At 47.2% G+C, this 16,379-nt stretch overlaps 1 protein-coding gene across 3 annotated transcripts in view; it reads right to left on the minus strand.

Annotated features, from left to right (window-relative positions):
- The window catches only part of EVA1A (eva-1 homolog A, regulator of programmed cell death), a 67,997-nt gene extending 52,187 nt beyond the window's left edge, over positions 1–15,810 (minus strand). For 2 of the 3 annotated variants that reach the window (XM_023187966.3, XM_031934162.1), the window contains exon 1: positions 15,162–15,421. The gene's annotated coding sequence lies outside the window, so the exon portion shown is untranslated. Of the gene's footprint in view, positions 1–15,161; positions 15,422–15,738 lie in introns of those variants that run through there. The other variant, XM_023187967.3, reaches the window with a different exon arrangement.
- Positions 15,811–16,379: the final 569 nt, after the last annotated feature.

Genomic DNA, 16,379 nt, shown 5'->3' on the forward strand with positions numbered 1-16,379 from the left:
AGAGATGATGGTCAGTGGGGAGCCAAGTGTAGCCACTGATCATTAGGGCCAGCATAACTGAGGTGTCAGCACAACGGAAAGGAGGCCTTGAGCAGTGAGGTTTCTGGACTTGTGGTAGAGAAAAAGTGGTGACCAGACATGTGATTCCGGGGAAGGAGGTTAAAGGGAAGGTGCAGCCTGGAGGGCAGAAGCAAAGCACAGGACACAGAAATCATTCATTCACTCATTAATTGATGAAGCTCCTATTTATACAGGCATTTGATTGGACACTGCAGTTACAAAGATGAATAAGCCTCAGTCAGTGTCTCCTAGGGGGAGGAGAGGTTGTTACCAAGGAGAAGCCCAAGGAGCTACAAGGATGGCAGAGGAAGGGGTCATAGCTTCCTGGAAGAGGTACACCTAGAGGTCAGTCTCAAAGAAGCAGCAGGAGGTAATCAAGCAGATAATAGCTGAGAATGGGGGAGGAGGAGCACCTCTCAACTCAAAGAGCATTCCTGGAGAAAGACACAATTTGAGAGAGAGAATTGTATAGCTGGGGAAGAGCAAGTGGACGAAAATGAGCGAGGCACAAAGTGAAAGTAAGGGAAAGGAAGAGAGGAAACTGTTGAGGGGGCTGGGGCCAGGTCATGGGAGGCCTGGTGTGTTCTGCAAGGCAGCTCAGACTCTCTCCTAGTAGCAGTAGGGAGCCACTGAGGATGCTAAGCTGGGAAGCTACACTCACACTTCCCTATTCAATTTCTCCACACTATTTGCTTGTGTGGCCTCCCATAAGCATTCGCCAAGAGCAGGAACTACTTTTTTCATCTTTTCACCTTTATGTCCTTGGAGCTTAGCATAGTCCCCAGAATGCAACAGGAACTTAGCATTTGTTGTTATATGAACTAATGAATGAACGAGCAAAGTGCTAAGTAGGGAAAGAAGAGGCTGGGGGGGAGAAATGCAGTGAGTGAAGATGAGAGAACACTGTCAAATACACAGGCTAAGAAAATCTGAAATGTAGTAATAAAAGTATATGTAAATATAGACAAAATCTTCATGTGCCAAGCAGTGTATACAGGAAGTGGATGGAAAAACTGACCACAGATGAAGACACCTTGGAGAAGGAACTGGATTGAGATCCACTCAGGGACCTTGGTCAGAGGAAGCTCCTGAATTCTTCTTGGGAAAGGGTCATGTTAGGGGTTGAATTGTGTCTTTCCCCCTAAAAATATGGGGAACTCCTAACTTCCAACACCTCAAAATGTGTCCTTATTTGGAAATAGGGTCTTCACAGATTTAATCAAATTAAGACAAAGGCATTAAGGCAGGCCTCAACCCAATATAACTGGTGTTCTTATAAAAAGGAAATTTGATCACAGACACACAAACAGCAAAGATGATGTGAAAAGACATGGAAGACAGCCATCAATACGCAAAAAAATACTTAAGGCTACCAGAAACCATGGGAGAAGCCTCAGACAGATCTTTCCCTAGAGCCTTCGGAGAGGGCATGGTCCTGCTGACATCTTGATTTTGGCCTTCTGGCCTCCAGAACCATGAGACGATACATTTCTATTATTCTAAGCCACCCACTTTGTGACATTTTATTATAGGAACCCTAGGAAATGCATATAGGTTGGCAGTTAAAACAGATTAACACTTGCAGTCGACTTTGGTATTTGTCTTCCCTACGTGCATTACCTTGTCCTCCTTGTTGGATGGGTCTTAGAAGGAACAGAGGGAAAAGAAGGGAGCTGCACAGGCTCATGGATGGGGCTTCTTGCCACCCACTGGGTGAGGAGAAAAGATTCTGCATCTCAGGAATGGTACAGGCTTTGACACCAGACCTGGGTTAAATCTTAGCTCCATTTACCAGCTATATGGCTTTAGGCAAATGACTTGCAATTTTCAAACTTCAATTTGAAATAGGAAATACAACTTACATTATAAAGAATTCTTAAGAATTATGCTTAACAAGGAGATAATCTATGTAATGCACCAAGCACGATGTCTAGTGACCAGCAGGTGACCTCCCAGATGTGCGCATGATTCTGAGTCACACACCCAGAATACCCAAGATTTTTTTTTCCTTCTCTGGAAGAATCAGTCCACTGAGCATAAAAGAAACAACTAGACATGTTCTCATCAAATTGGTCTGCAGTCCTGTCATTTTTACTTTGGAGCACACCACAAACCATTTCTCCCCATCGTCCCTTCCTTAAGTTCCCTGAATTAAAGCAATAGCTCCTAACTGGCTCCCTACCTCCATTCTTTCCCCATCCTCCAATGCAACGTTCACAGAGTCACCCACCTGAATTATCACTCTAGAGCAGGGGCTGGTAAACTACTGCTCATGGGTAAACCCAGCCCACTGCCTGTTTTTGTTTATAAAGTTTTTATTTATTATCACATAGCCACACTCATTTGCATATTGTACGTGGCTGTTTATGCACTATAGTGGCAGAGCTGAGTAGCTCTGACACACTGTAGGTCCACAAAGCTTAGAATACCGACTATCTGATCCTTTACAGAAAAAGTGTGCCAGGCCCTTGGTAACTTGCCATTCCCTTCAGTGACTTGCTTCTTATACAAAACCTACATTGAGTAGTTGGCCCTTGCCTGTCCTTCCTGGCTCATTTCTCTTTTATTTATTTTTTGAGACAGGGTCTCATTCTGTCGCTCAGGCTACAATGCACCATCTTGGCTCACCACCAGCTCCACTTCCTGAGCTCAAGTGATTCTCCCACCTCAGCCTCCCAAACAGCTAGAATTACAGGCTCACACCACCATGCCTGGCTAATTTTTTTGTATTTTTAGTAGAGATGAGGTTTTGCCATGTTGGCCTGGCTGGTGTTGAACTCCTGGGCTCAAGCAATCTGCCTGCCTCGACCTCCCACAGTGCTGAGATTATAGGCATGAGTCACCCTGCCTGGCCTCCTGGCTCATTTCTTGCCACTCCCCTATGTCCCACTCTTGCTGATTAAGAGTCCCCCCAAACACCACGTGTTGCCTCCACCTGTAACATCTCTACTCCCTTTCTGCATGAAAAAGTTTCACGTATTCTTCAAGATTATTTTTAAATGTCCTTTCCCTCTGAAGCCTTCCAGACCTATTCAAGGGTCAGGCACTCCTTCCTTAGAGCTCCCTTAGCATGCTGTGACATCCCTTCAATAGACAGCTTGTTGTAGAGAGTGAATATGGGTGTACAGATCTTTCTCCTTCGCTGGACACCCCCAACCTAAGCCTCTCTCATTTCCTCCTGGAGCACACTGTTCTTGTCCAGGATAGCAGTTACCAGTTTGTTATCATCATGTATTTTATCTGTCTATTTATGTCTTAAATGCCCACCCCTAATAACTGTGAGTCCCGAGAAGGCAGGAGCTAAGACTGTCAGAATCACCATCACTTTACCATCACCTAGCCTGGAGCCAGCCACGTAGTTGTTCAAATTATTAAATGAACTGATGATTGGCTAAACGCAAACTATACATATATATATATATATATATTTTTTTTTTTTTTTTTTTTTTTTTAGTAATAAATCAAATACAAGTGAAAGAGAATCTAAGGTACCATAGCTGTTGCTTTATGGGCACACAGGGTACTGCCTCCCAAACCCTTTTGCACCCTGCCACAATCCAGAAGATTGGATGGGCAGAAGCACCACTGATAGCTTAGATGTAGATATCTGACGCATGTATACAGCCCTGTGCACTCATTTGTGGGAATCAGTGTGGAGCGTGTACATAGGCCTTTTTCATGACAGAAAAATTCAGACCCTGTGGAATAGGAATAAAGCCAAGTACGGGATTCTGTAACTTCACTGGACCACATTTGTGTGGAGTCATACAGCATCCCAGCTATATCTTCCTGGGGAAGCACTTCCACCACTCCTTGTCTACTGAGGAAAATTGGGGCAGAACACCTGCAGCTTCTTCTCTCCAAGGGAAGAAGGAGGTCCCTAACGAGAGTGCCCTATGTGTCCATCACACCCACACCCAGCCAAAGGGACTCTGCACATGCCCACATCCAGGTGAGAGACCTGGCTGGGAGGAGAGTTGGGAGGGGTCTGGCAGGTATGATCCTTCCTTGCCTCCTACAGTGTCCTCCAGTACCTTCAAGCTGTCCTCCAGGGAATGTTCAAGCTGGAAATGTGACTTTTGAATGATGCACTGTTTACTTTTCCTGACACCTGAAGGCTCAAGATCAAGCGAATAATTCAGCTAAGCTGCTGCTCTGTGTGGGGAAAGAAAAATATCCCAAGGCCATTGCCTGTGTGACCTTTTGGATTCAGGATGGTGCCCTTTGGGAGAGCCCTTTCCATAAAGGCCCTCTGTGAAAGTGTGTGCATTTCACTGAGATGTTTCCAAGAAGAGCAAAGATGCCATTTCAACCAAGGCAAATGTATGAAGTTGGCAGCCAAACCCTAATTCCAGCTCTAAGCCTCAGGGATGTCAGCACCATGAATATGAACCAAGGCAAAGCTGAATTTCTTGTTTAAGTCAGGCTTTTAACCCTCTATGGTATCTGCCTCTGGTCTGAACAAAAGAATCTTAAGTATGGAAACAGAGATTGTCTTTGCCCCTAGATAAAAACATCTTCTGGGATGGCTTCTGGGAGGCTCTGGGATGCAACCTCTAAGCCTGGTAACAAAGAATTTATAGGAAATGCCCATATTTTTCCATTATTAAGAACTTAAATGGCAGTGGTCAAATCCTCTAGGGTCATTCCAAACAGAGGGTTGTCACTCCGGTAAATCTCATAATGGGCCTTTCATTTCCTACAAGATCTAAACAACCCTCTGTCTCCTCTCATGTATTTGTCTTCATCCCCAACTACCTTTCCTGTTGCTCAGAGAAGCAGGTGTCTCTTCTCCAGTCCAAAGCTGGTGTCTCCTCCCCACAACCCCACTATGCTCTAGGTCCTCTTCCTTCCTCCTGAAACCTTGGTGCTGCTGCCATCCTTACCTCTAGGTATCTACACAGCAGATGCCAATTCCCCATGCCTGAAGTGGAACTTCAGCACATCATGCTCTCTTGGAGAATACTTTGAGGCAAATTCAGTGGATGATATACTGAATGCACCTGAATTTGACATGGTCTGGACTTAACAATAAGTGAGTTGTTAATGCCCACCACTGGGCATTGTGAAAGAAATTTTCTCTGCTCCACCTAATAAAAGCTGAAGACCTGAAACACCTATCCAGAATTTCTATAATGATGTCCAACTATCAACATGGAAGCCATCCAGAATATGAAGAGAAATATTAGAAATCTGTGTGGAAAAGAGAAGCGAAGATGGAGACACCTCTCCCAGCATGCATAGTCCATTTGTGGTCACTCTACAACATGTGCTGGTCGGATAGGCGCGGTGGCTCACGCCGGTTATCCCAGCACTTTGGGAGGCCGAGGTGGGCAGATCACGAGGTCAGGAGTTTAAGACCAGCCCGACCAGCATGGTGAAACCCTGTCTTTACTAAAAATACAAAATATTAGCCAGGCATAGTAGCGTGTGTCTGTAATCCCAGCTACTTGGGATGCTGAGGCAGCAGAATCACTTGAACCCAGGAGGCAGAGGTTGCAATGAACCAAGACTGTGCCACTGCACTCCAGCCTGGGTGGCAGAACAAGACTCTGTCTCAAATAAAAAAAAAAAAGTGCTGGTCTTTTCCATCTTTAAAACACTGTTTCTACCTAATACCTCTAGCTGCTATCTTTTCTCTCTTGTTACTTTTATAGCTAAACTTCTAAAAATAATTGCTAAAGTTTGGTATGTCTGCTTCCTCACCTCACATTTGTTCATCAGCTCCCCTCATCTGTTAGACTCCCCTCACCAAGTCGTCAATAGCTTCGGAATTTCCAAATCCATGGACATTTCAGATCTCTCGTTCTTCCATATCATTTGAAGCTGTTGATCCCCCTCTCCTGGAAACTCTCCTCTTCCACATCCCAGTCTCCCATTTCCTCCTGCCTTTCTGCACATCCCCTTCCCTGTTGACTTCACTGGATCCTCTCCTTCCTTCCCTGAGGTCAGTGTTGTGCCCTAGTACCGCCATTCTCAGAAGCAATCTGGCACAGGCCTGGCATCCTGATAGCTGACTTAAAATCCTAGGTCCATGACTTATAGCTATGTGACCTTGGGCAAATTACTTACCATCTATCTCTGTGCCTAGGTTTACTCAACTGTCACATAGATAAAATAATAGTAGTACTTCCTAACAATGGTTGTTGAGAGGATTAATACACATAAAGTGTTTAGAACATACAGTACACACTCAATAAACATAAGCTATTATAATTCCTCTTTCCATACTCCATAACCCTCCGTAACCAACTGATCCACACCATGACTTCACTACTTTGGTTAAAGTTTGCTTGTGGGCCAGGCACAGTAGATCACATCTGTAATTCTGGCACTTTGGGGGACTGAGGCAGGAGAATCGCTTGAGGCCAGGAATTCAAAACCAGCCTGGTCAACATAGTGAGACACTGCTCTACAAAAAGTTTTACAAATTAGCTGGACATGGTGGCATATGATTGTAGTGTCAGCTACTCAGGAGGCTGAATCAGGAGGATTACCTGAGCCCAGGGGTTCAAGTTCAAGACTGCAGTGAGCTATGATTGTGCTGCTGCATGCTGGCCTGGTCACAAAGTGAGACTCTGTCTCTTAAAAAAAAAAAAAGTTAGCTTTCTTGTAAATCTTGAAGACTTTTCTCCTGAATGTCAAACCTAGAAAACATCTGCCCACTAGCCATCTCTCCCGGACTATCATAATACTTCAAACTCAGCATATCTGAAACTGAGTTCATCATCCTTCCTATAAATCCTGCTCCCTCCTCCCCGTCCCTTCTCTCTCCTAATGAATAGTCCCACTATCCTTCCCACTGGCTGCCAGGCCAAAATGTCAGAATCATCCTAGACTCCTGCCCCTCCCTTACTCCCCCGTTCAGTCAGTCACCAAATCATGCCAACTTTATTGCCAAAGGCTTTCTTAAGTCTGCCCAATTCTCCACCCTAATTATCAGCGTCTTATTAGGACCTCATTATTTCTCACCTAGATGGTAGTAAGTCACAATAATATTAAAAATAATACTGGCCACTAGTATGACATGCCAATTACAAATAAACCACTATAGTAGACATTTCACATACTTCATTGTATGTAACCCTGACTACTATGCATGTCACCCATAAGGGAGGAAGTAGAGTCCGCTGTTTTCAGATAAGACAGAGGCTCAGAGACATTTGCTAAACAGCCCTCACAGGGAGTGTGGCTAGGAAGGAGGCAGAGATGTATCTGACTCCAAATCCCAGGCTTTTTCATCCCCTAAACTGCAATAACATGCTAACTGGTCTTCTTGCCACCTATATTATTCTTCTCTAATATTTACTCTATTGCCAGAACAGTATTAGAACAAAACTTTGACCCAGTCTCTCCTCCAGTGAAATCCTGCAGTAGCTCCCCACTATCTTCAAAGTAAAATTCCAATTCTCTAGTAAATTCAGATGTGGTTACCTTGCGCCTTCACAGACTGACTTCCTGTGTCCCCAGCCATGCCTATCTGCCTTCCCTTCTTGAAACAGCCCTGGCCTGCTCACCTGGACATGCTGGACTTCTCACCGGCCCATCTGCCTAGGCTCCACTTCTCCTCTCATCAGTCTGGATGCTCCATCTCAGCCTCTTCGATGCATGTTGTCTTGGACTCACCTGCTCTCCAAGCTGAATTTAGGTGTCCCTTCTATGGGTGCATGTAGCACTCTGTGATTGCCTCTAGTATGACACTTTAGGGTAGTACAACATTCGTTGACTGAGCATCTACCATATGCCAGAGTTTACAGTAGGCTCTGGTGATTTGGGAATCAACAAGACTTATGTCCTGCTTTCAGAGAACTTACTGTAATGAGAGATGAACAGCAAAACATTGCATTGCTATCTCTGATTCCCTTGTCTGTCTCCACGCTAGATGCTGAGCTCCTTGGGCACAAAGAGTATCTTATTCATCTCTGCTTCCAAGGCCTGGAACTGTGCCTGGCACATGAGGGTGTCAGTAAGTGTTGGCAGCTTGAGCTGAGCAGAAACACCAAGGTCACCAAGCTGTCTCTGTGAACATATGAGCACACCCAAAGGGACACTCTTACTTTCATGTGTGTCTTTTTCAGACTAAATGTCTGAGTCATTGTCTTCTGAAGTTCCCTGAGATCCTACAGTGCACCCTGCATTTGACATGCAGCAGGGTCCAACACTGGCGAATGCCCAGGCTAACCATTCCTGCCCTGTGTGACTGACCCACTAGGAGATTAAGGGACCGAGGCCTCACAGCAAGTAAATGGCATTGCTGACTCTCTTTCAGTGCTCATTCTGCCTGCTCTCAGGTTCACAGCCACATCTCAGTGCAGCAAAGAAGGATGCCACTGTCAGAGGTTGCTCGGCCAAGTGGCACTCAGGATGGGGGAACTCAGGAAAGAAATGCACCCTTCTTCCAGTAAGAGGACCTATCTGCCTCCTCCCATGGGCTGCCACGGCCTGTCTTGTCTTGACAAGATGAGCATGTTTGTGGAGGTGCCCACAGAAAGACAGCTTTAGGCAGCCCTTTTGATCGAAGTCCCCTTGCAGAAACAAGATCCCCTGAGGTCTGTTCCCTGCAGCTACTGCCGGCCCCATCTGAATGACAAGGGCAAGAGGGGGCAGGGCAAAAGGGGAGAGGCTTAAATTACAGCAGGTGTTTTGTAAAAAGTCTTCTTTTCCTTGCAAGTTTATGGTTGCTTCTCTACTAAGCAGCATTTCCCCCTTCCTCTCACCATGGAGGGCAAAGTGCAGGCTGCCTTAGTGATCAAAGACAGGGCAAGAGGAGGAAGAGAGTTTGTGAACCCCAGAACAAAGAGCGTCTCACTTCCCCCAGGCACAGCCTCAGATGCCAGGCTGGGGAGAAGGAAAGGGGGAAAAGTGGGGAGGAAATGGCCATTCCTATCCCAACCACAGTGGCCTATACTCTTTCACCTCCTTTTTCGAAAATAGATTTTCTAAAAGTATCTTTGATGATAACAGCTCTCTGGAGACTATCTGGAGCAGGATAAAGGGCTCAGAGTTTGGTGCCCTGTACCTGATCCTGGCTCTGCCTTTTAGTTGTGGGTGTGACCCTGATTCCTCCTCTAATACAGACCTCAGAGGGTGTTTGTCAGGATCCATGCAATAAAGGCAGCTAAAGCCCCTAGCACAGTGCCTGGCACCCACCCCAGGTTATAATTGATCTCTAGGAACCACTCCTGGGACCACTTCCCTGGAGGAAAGATGGTCCCCAGAAGACAGCATTCTTCTCCCCGTCTCTAATCCCTGATCACTGGCTGGACTGAGTCTTCTTCTGTACTTATATCTTCTCTATCATGGCACTAATCCACCATACTGTGTTGTGTGTTTTCTTGTCTCTCTCTTCCTTCAGACCATGAGCATCTTGAGGTCCCGGAATGGGAATTCCATGCTAGAGTATTCATTCACTCATCTATCACTTACTAAGTGACTCCTATGTGCCAGGGGGTCACTAAGTGGTGAATAAATGAGTAAAGCCTGGGGATGACCTATAAAAGGACCTATATCAATTGTCTAATCAATAAGCATATGCACCCGTCCTCTGTGGGGAGCGCAATGCAATCAGCACATGCAAAAGGCTTTGGGCTTAAAGAAAGACTGCAAATGGGAATGCAATTCCCAGGAAATGTGTCAATCCTAATAGCTGTTGATCTGCTGGATCCCAGGTTGGATTTTCTATGAAACAAACTTTAGCATCAAAACTCAATCTCTCTCTCTCTCTCTCTCTCTCTCCCCCCCCCCCCACTGCCTCCCCCCTTCCTTCCCTCTGTTTTCCCATCCCTTTCTAAGTCTGGAGAAATTTAGCAATTGCTTAGCAATTCATACAGACTTTTGGATGCTCTAAAGGTAAAACCCAGACTCTGGAGGGGCCACTCACACAGCTCATCAGCTAGGGCTTTGAAAAGAACACAAAACAACTATCCACGACCTCCCAGCTCAGCTTTGTTTTTGATGTGATTTCTTTGCTTACTAGAGACAGTGTCCCTCCCTGACCCATGGGCTCTGGTCCCACTGCCCCAGGACGAAACAAGGCCAGCAGAGATAAGAGGCAGAGCCACTATTCAGAGCTCAGCACCCCTGAGCTTTAAATGCCCACTCCATTGTCTCAAAACAGTACAGAGACAGACTCCTGGACTGGTAAAATGTCAAAGTCACTTCCCCAGGCCCATCTCTGCCCCCCAGCCCCCACCATATGCCTACATGTCTTCCAGGCCCTTTCTTGACTCTTACACATGCTGTTTCCTATTTGTAATGCTCTTTAATCACCAGTCCCTTCAAACCCACCAAGCTCCCGCTTACATGTTAAGGCCGAGCTCAAACATCTTCTTTCTGATGCCTTTCCTGACTCTTCTAGCAGAGCTGGTGCTGGTTCCCTTGAGCTCCCAATTCTCTGCTCAGATATCTTATTCTATATAACACACTCTGATGATCTATTCACATGGCCAACATATGTCATGGACTGCAATCTTGATGGTACAAACCAGGTCTTTTTCATCTTTGTGTCTCTAGCACCTGCACAGAGCTACTTATTGCACGTGTATTCCAAGTTCACACTAATACCTCAAGATTCTGCCACCACTCTAGTCTGACACCAAATGCCCTTTACAGCACTAAACAGGGTTTCACGCAGAGTCAAACAACAGGGTGCATTTCACAGAGAATACAGCTCAAGACGTAAACAGGGTAAAGTGTATCTCTCTAGAACTAGACACACAAAGCAGGGGCCAGCTTCATCGGAAAGTCTGCCGCAGGTCAGTTAAGAGGTGCTACCCAAAGTGGCAGCCAACAAGATGTGACATCAGAGGCCTCAAGACCTGGCACCAAGCCTGACATTTCTACCCTGGGATAGTTTATCTTCTGTGCCAAGCTACAAAAGCCTCAGTATAAATACAAGGGATGCCCAAACATCTTGGGTCTCACTTTTACTCAAGTCATTCATATCCTGAAGAAATTTGTTTCTCAGGTCAGTCAGCTAGTGACCTAGGAGAGGGGAAAACGCCAGGAGACAGTATGAGTCTGGTGTGGGAAGGGGAAGGCAGTGCTATAGAGCAGTGGTTCCTAACCTTTTTGGTTCCAGGGACCAGTTTCCTAGAAGACAATTTTTCCACGGATAGGGGGAGATGGTTTCAGGATGAAACTGTTCCACCTCAGATCATCAAACATTAGATTCTCATAAGGAGTGTACAACCTAGATCCTTCACACATGCAGTTTGCAATAGGGTTCACACTCCTACGAGAATCTAATGCAGCTGCTGATCTGACAGGAGGCGGAGCTCAGGCGATGGCCTGTTCCTAACAGGCCAGGGAACAGCCAAGGGTTTGAGGACCCCGTCGTGGGGATCTGAAGAGTCTTGGATGTCAATGGACAGGAAAGTTCTCACCCTACTCAACCCTCAAAAGTAGCACTTACTAGAGTGTTTCCCTGGCCCCTAAAAAACCCACAAGGCTTTACACGCGCCAGGTGACCTCATCCCACTGAAGTTTTGGAGACGACCTGCCAAAACAAGCAAACTCAGGGGGATTACAGCTGTGCAGGACAGCTGTGGAGGAAGCCAGAGTACACAAATGTGCAGGTCTTTGTGTAAGGCAGTCTAGCCCACAGAGCAAGTGGCCCAGGGACTAGCAAGGAGTGGGCTCGGCTTTAAAAGCCAAGGCTGCATTAGAAGCAATAAAAGATTCCAAGTTAGTTTAGTGATCAGTTGTAACAAAGTATCCAGTGTAAAACACAACTTACCAAGAGGATCAGTGAATGTTTTCTACTTCTCCAAATCTGCTTCTCCAACAGAGAATTTAATATTTAATAATATGGGTTATAAATTCCCTTAGCCAGTTTTACCTTCAATAGATAAATGAACCTTACAATACGTGGAGAGAAGGTGTACTTTGCATCTGATCAAGTATAATGTGGGAGATTGAGCTGGTGGCATTTATTCATCCATCCCTCATTCATCAATTGGTTTCACCAATATTTACATGCTAGGTGCACACTGCAAAGGGCACATGCTTGGTAAGGACAAAGCTGGGGTCACAGAGTTTTTGACCCCAAGTGTGCATCTCTCTCCTCCAGGCAGGTGTGTGTTGACTCCATCCCCCCATCCCCAAAAAAAGTTAATGCTCTTCTAGCCCTGACTATGTACACTTAGGCTCAAGTTAGCATAAAGATCAGTGGTGCTGGGAACTAACCCCAATGTCCTGCCCCTCTGTGGCTTGGGGCAAAGCAAGGAGGCAAGGAAAGGAACAAGAGTTGTAAAAATAATGGCATAGTCTTAAACCACAAGCATGACGCAGGTGGAAAACCCAGTGGACTTAGGCTCTCATAATGCACTTAACAAACCTTATCTCACATTAACTGAGCACTTACTATATGCCAAGCACTGGGCTAAGCCCTTTACCTGCATAGTGTGAAAAGTATGTGTTTTCAAATCCAGATGTCTGTGTGAATCTTGGCCCTACCACTCATTAGCTCCATCACTCTGGGCAAACTGCTTAGCCTCTCTGTGCCTCTGTTTCTTTGTCTGGAAAACAGGGCAATACCAGTAGTAACTCTAAAGGACATTACAGGGTTTAAATGAGTAAAAACGTATAAAATGCTGAACTTGAACCATGTCCTGCCATTAGGTAGGCATTCAGTATTAAGATGAATGATTATTATTCCATTAGTTAGTCATACTAGTCTGCAGAGAAGGTATGCTATTTCTTCTTACCAAGAGGGCTTTGCGAGACTGAGTCAACTTGACCAAGGTCAAGTAATTAACTTTTAACAGAGTTAATAAGTGGCAGAACTGAGATTTGAACACAAGAAGCCTGACTCCAAAGCCTGAAAGCTTAGCCATGATCATGAGCATGAACGGCACTAAGTTAGGTTCTAAGTATGTAAGACCAGGGGAGAAATAAACAAAATACTACAAGAGAGATATATTAAAAAAAAAAAAAAAAAGGCAGGGCAGGGGAGGGGAAAGGGGAAGCTGAGGCTGAGGTTTCCTTGCAACCTGGGGCAGGGCAGAGAGCAACAAAATTGTCTGTAGGAACTGAAGAATGATGCTTCACCCAAAAGGAAACTTGACTTCTAGTCTCAAAGATTGATTGCCAGCCGAGGAGGAAGAAGGGCATTCCAAAAAGTCAGGACCTAGAATACCAAAAGAATAGTGGGTTGAGGAAATGTCAGGAACATAGAGGAAGTGGCATAAGGTGAGGTCAGTTGTGAAGAGCCATGTGTACAAGGTCGGGGTTTACAGTTTATTCTGTAAAGACAGTGATTATCAAACTTTAAGATGCAGAGGAATCACCTTCAATGCTTGTAAAACACCTGCAGATTCCCAATTCCCATCCTTTCTGTTAGCAATGGGGAACCAACAAGGGTATTAAGGCAATATAGCAGATGACCTGCTATGGATTTGGCAACAGAATTCTGGCACTGGAATGGAGGGAAAGACAGGGACAAAGACTAGTATAATCAGCCAAACTAGAGCAGATAAAAGGATGAGAGCTGGAAATAATGGCACTCTTCATGAAGTGATACATTGAACCTGGGCTTCTTAACCTCAGCACTATTAACATTTTAGGCTAGATAATTCTTAAACCCTGGAAGCAGAGTGGGGGAGAGGGAAGATGTCTTGCGCAATACAGGATATTTGGCAGTATCCCTGGCCTCTACCCACCAGATGAATGAGATCCTCTTCTACTTACATGATGACAGCCAAATATGTCTCCAGACGTTACTAGATGTCACTTGGGAAGTAAAATCAAAATTCCAGTTGAAAACCATTACTTTAATAAGCCCTAGCATCCCTGCTTTACAGATGAGGAAATCCAGCTACAGAAAGGTACAGAAAGGCCCCAGCCAGGATTCAAGCTGGTGGTCTCACTCCAGGGCCTGGGCTCTTAGCTACTGCGCTTGACTGCCTTTATGGAAAAGAGATTCAAGCCAGCCTTCTGAACAGTATTACACATTTTGTGACAGACCGGATGTCAAGAAGGGGATGAATTAATAAGGTTCAAAGGCGAAACCTCAGTGCTTGCCGCTGAACTCAGAGGACAGTATCTACTAGATAAGTAGTTTGGGTTTGAATAGAATCAAGGTGTATTACGGCAAAACGGAAAAAAATCTAGTCCCTTGTACTGTGAGCAAGGAGGTAGGGGGTTGGGGGGACCGTTCTTGCTCAGACTGACAAAAGGAATCTTCTGTAGGGCTGGACTTGAAGTGTGTGTATGGTATAGACCAGCTAGGACCCAAATCCTGGCTGGGCCCTTTCCTAGCTAGCTGTGTGGCCCCATCTCATTTTGCCCGTTTTTAATAGGGGTAAGAGTCCCTATGCATAGGCTTGTTTTGAGAACTCAGGCAGTTAATAAGAGCAACATGGCAAGCAAGCCAGCACGATGTGGTTGGCACTCCTCTCCTTCCAGGACATCCTCATTTCCTCCATGCCCCAACGCGCTCCGTATTGCGTGCCAACACCTCCCCTTACCCCTCAATAGTAGGGGTGGGGACCCTCACGCAGACCCCCCAGATAGAGCGGCGTGGACTGTCTGCGCGCCCCCCTCCACCAGCAGAGCGTCCCACTGGGACTTTAGGGGGCGCCAACAGCCTTTCACTCCCCAATTCACTCGGCTTTCGGGGTCCTGGGGGTCGCCAAATGCGCGCGGCGAGTTGGCTGCCCCCGAAACAAACCAGGTAAAGAGTCCACGGTGCAGCACGTTCTGCAGGTCCGCCCCCCGCAGGTTTGGGATCGAAGCCAGTCAGGCTCAGCCCAGCTCCCACAGGCGCAGGAGAGAAGCGCCAGATTTGGGAACGACCTGCTCTCCGAAGCTGGGCTGCAGAGGCAGGGAGCTGAGAGTTGTTCTATCCAGAAAGAAGCAGTGGGGCGAGAGAAGAAACAGGAAAGTGGGAGGAAGACGAGGCAAAAAAGAAAGCGCTGGGAAGCAGAGTTCCCTGTGGGACACAGCCTGCAACACCTGGGCAGGGGCTTGGGAACAAAGCAGCGGCTTCAGGTCAGAAGTGCTCTGGGTATTTCCGAAAAGAGGGCGCTCCGGAGAAGCCGGAGCCCGCTGGGGATGCCGGGCGCCCCAGAGCCCAGGGTGCGCTCTCGGGCGCCGCTTACCTTCGCTGGGGCCCCGGCGCGCACTTCCGGGGACTGGGCTCGGGGCGCGCGGGGCCAAGCAGGGGGACCTGGAGCTGATCACCGAGGGGCGGACGCGACAAAGCGCTGCCCGGGGCTTGGGCCGGCACCAGCACCTCGGAAAGGAATCCCGCCGGAGGGGCCGCCGGGGTCAGGGCTGGCCTGGGGACGTGGGGTCCCGGCCTGGGTGCTCACGGGCGGCGGCGCCAAGCCCCGCAGAAGCTGGAGGAGCCCGAGTCAGTGGGAGGAAAAGGTTGTCTCATTTCCTTCGATCTCCCCCCTCCTCCACCCGCTTGGCTCCGGACCTGCCCTCCCTCTCCCCCGCCCCCTTCTGCAAGCCAGCGGCCCATGTGGGCGCCCGCAAGACGCGAAACCTGAAAGGCTGCAGCGTGCGGCACCTCCCTCCGCGCCAAGTTAGTTCACGCTCCCAACTCCCGCCTGCCTCCCCGCGCTGCCGACTGTCTGCTGGGCTGGGGAGGTTCCCCATCGGCAGTCCCCACCCTATCCCGGTCCTCCAGCCTTTCCTCCTGCTGGGACGAGCCCAGATTTGAAAGCAGACCTCCAAGCCCCTGCCAGCATCCATCCTCTCATTCCTGTCCCGTCGCCTGCTTTGAGCCTGTATTCAGCCACTGAACTCAGACAGGAAATAACCACTTACTCTGCTAAATTTGATCAACTTTTTTTTTTTTTTTTTCCTGAGTGGGAAGTTAAAGCCTGATGCATAATCTCGAAGGAATGTTCATTTTTATCGGAAGAAATGCAGCTGAGGCCTGTGTTTGGCCTTTCTCTTTCAGGGTTAGGGTCTTGTTTGTTAAAATCAACAAGTATTTATTGAGAGTGATAGGCGCTGAATTGCGCGATGGAAACGCAGAAACAACCAGAGGGACACCCTATTCCTAGACAATCGTCACAGGGGGTGACTGCAGGGAGAGAGCAGGTCCCAGGATGCCGTGGTCTCTTAAGAGATGGGTCACGGAGTGAAAGAGTCTTCTACTGAATCAGAATAAAAGCATGGACAGAGGGCAGAGGGAATAGGAAAGTCCTCAGGAGGCGGTCTAGCTAAGAACACGGCCAGGGCAGTGAGTGATGGTGGGAAACGGGAGGCGGGGGGAATGTGCCAGTCCCTTAGGAAAGGAGAGGAGCTGCTAGAAGCAGTGGGATGGAACTGACAAGATCTGATGCCCAAGGGCTTGAAAGGGA

Source organism: Piliocolobus tephrosceles, chromosome 15, assembly GCF_002776525.5.
Source record: "Piliocolobus tephrosceles isolate RC106 chromosome 15, ASM277652v3, whole genome shotgun sequence".
NCBI classification, from domain to species: domain Eukaryota; kingdom Metazoa; phylum Chordata; class Mammalia; order Primates; family Cercopithecidae; genus Piliocolobus; species Piliocolobus tephrosceles.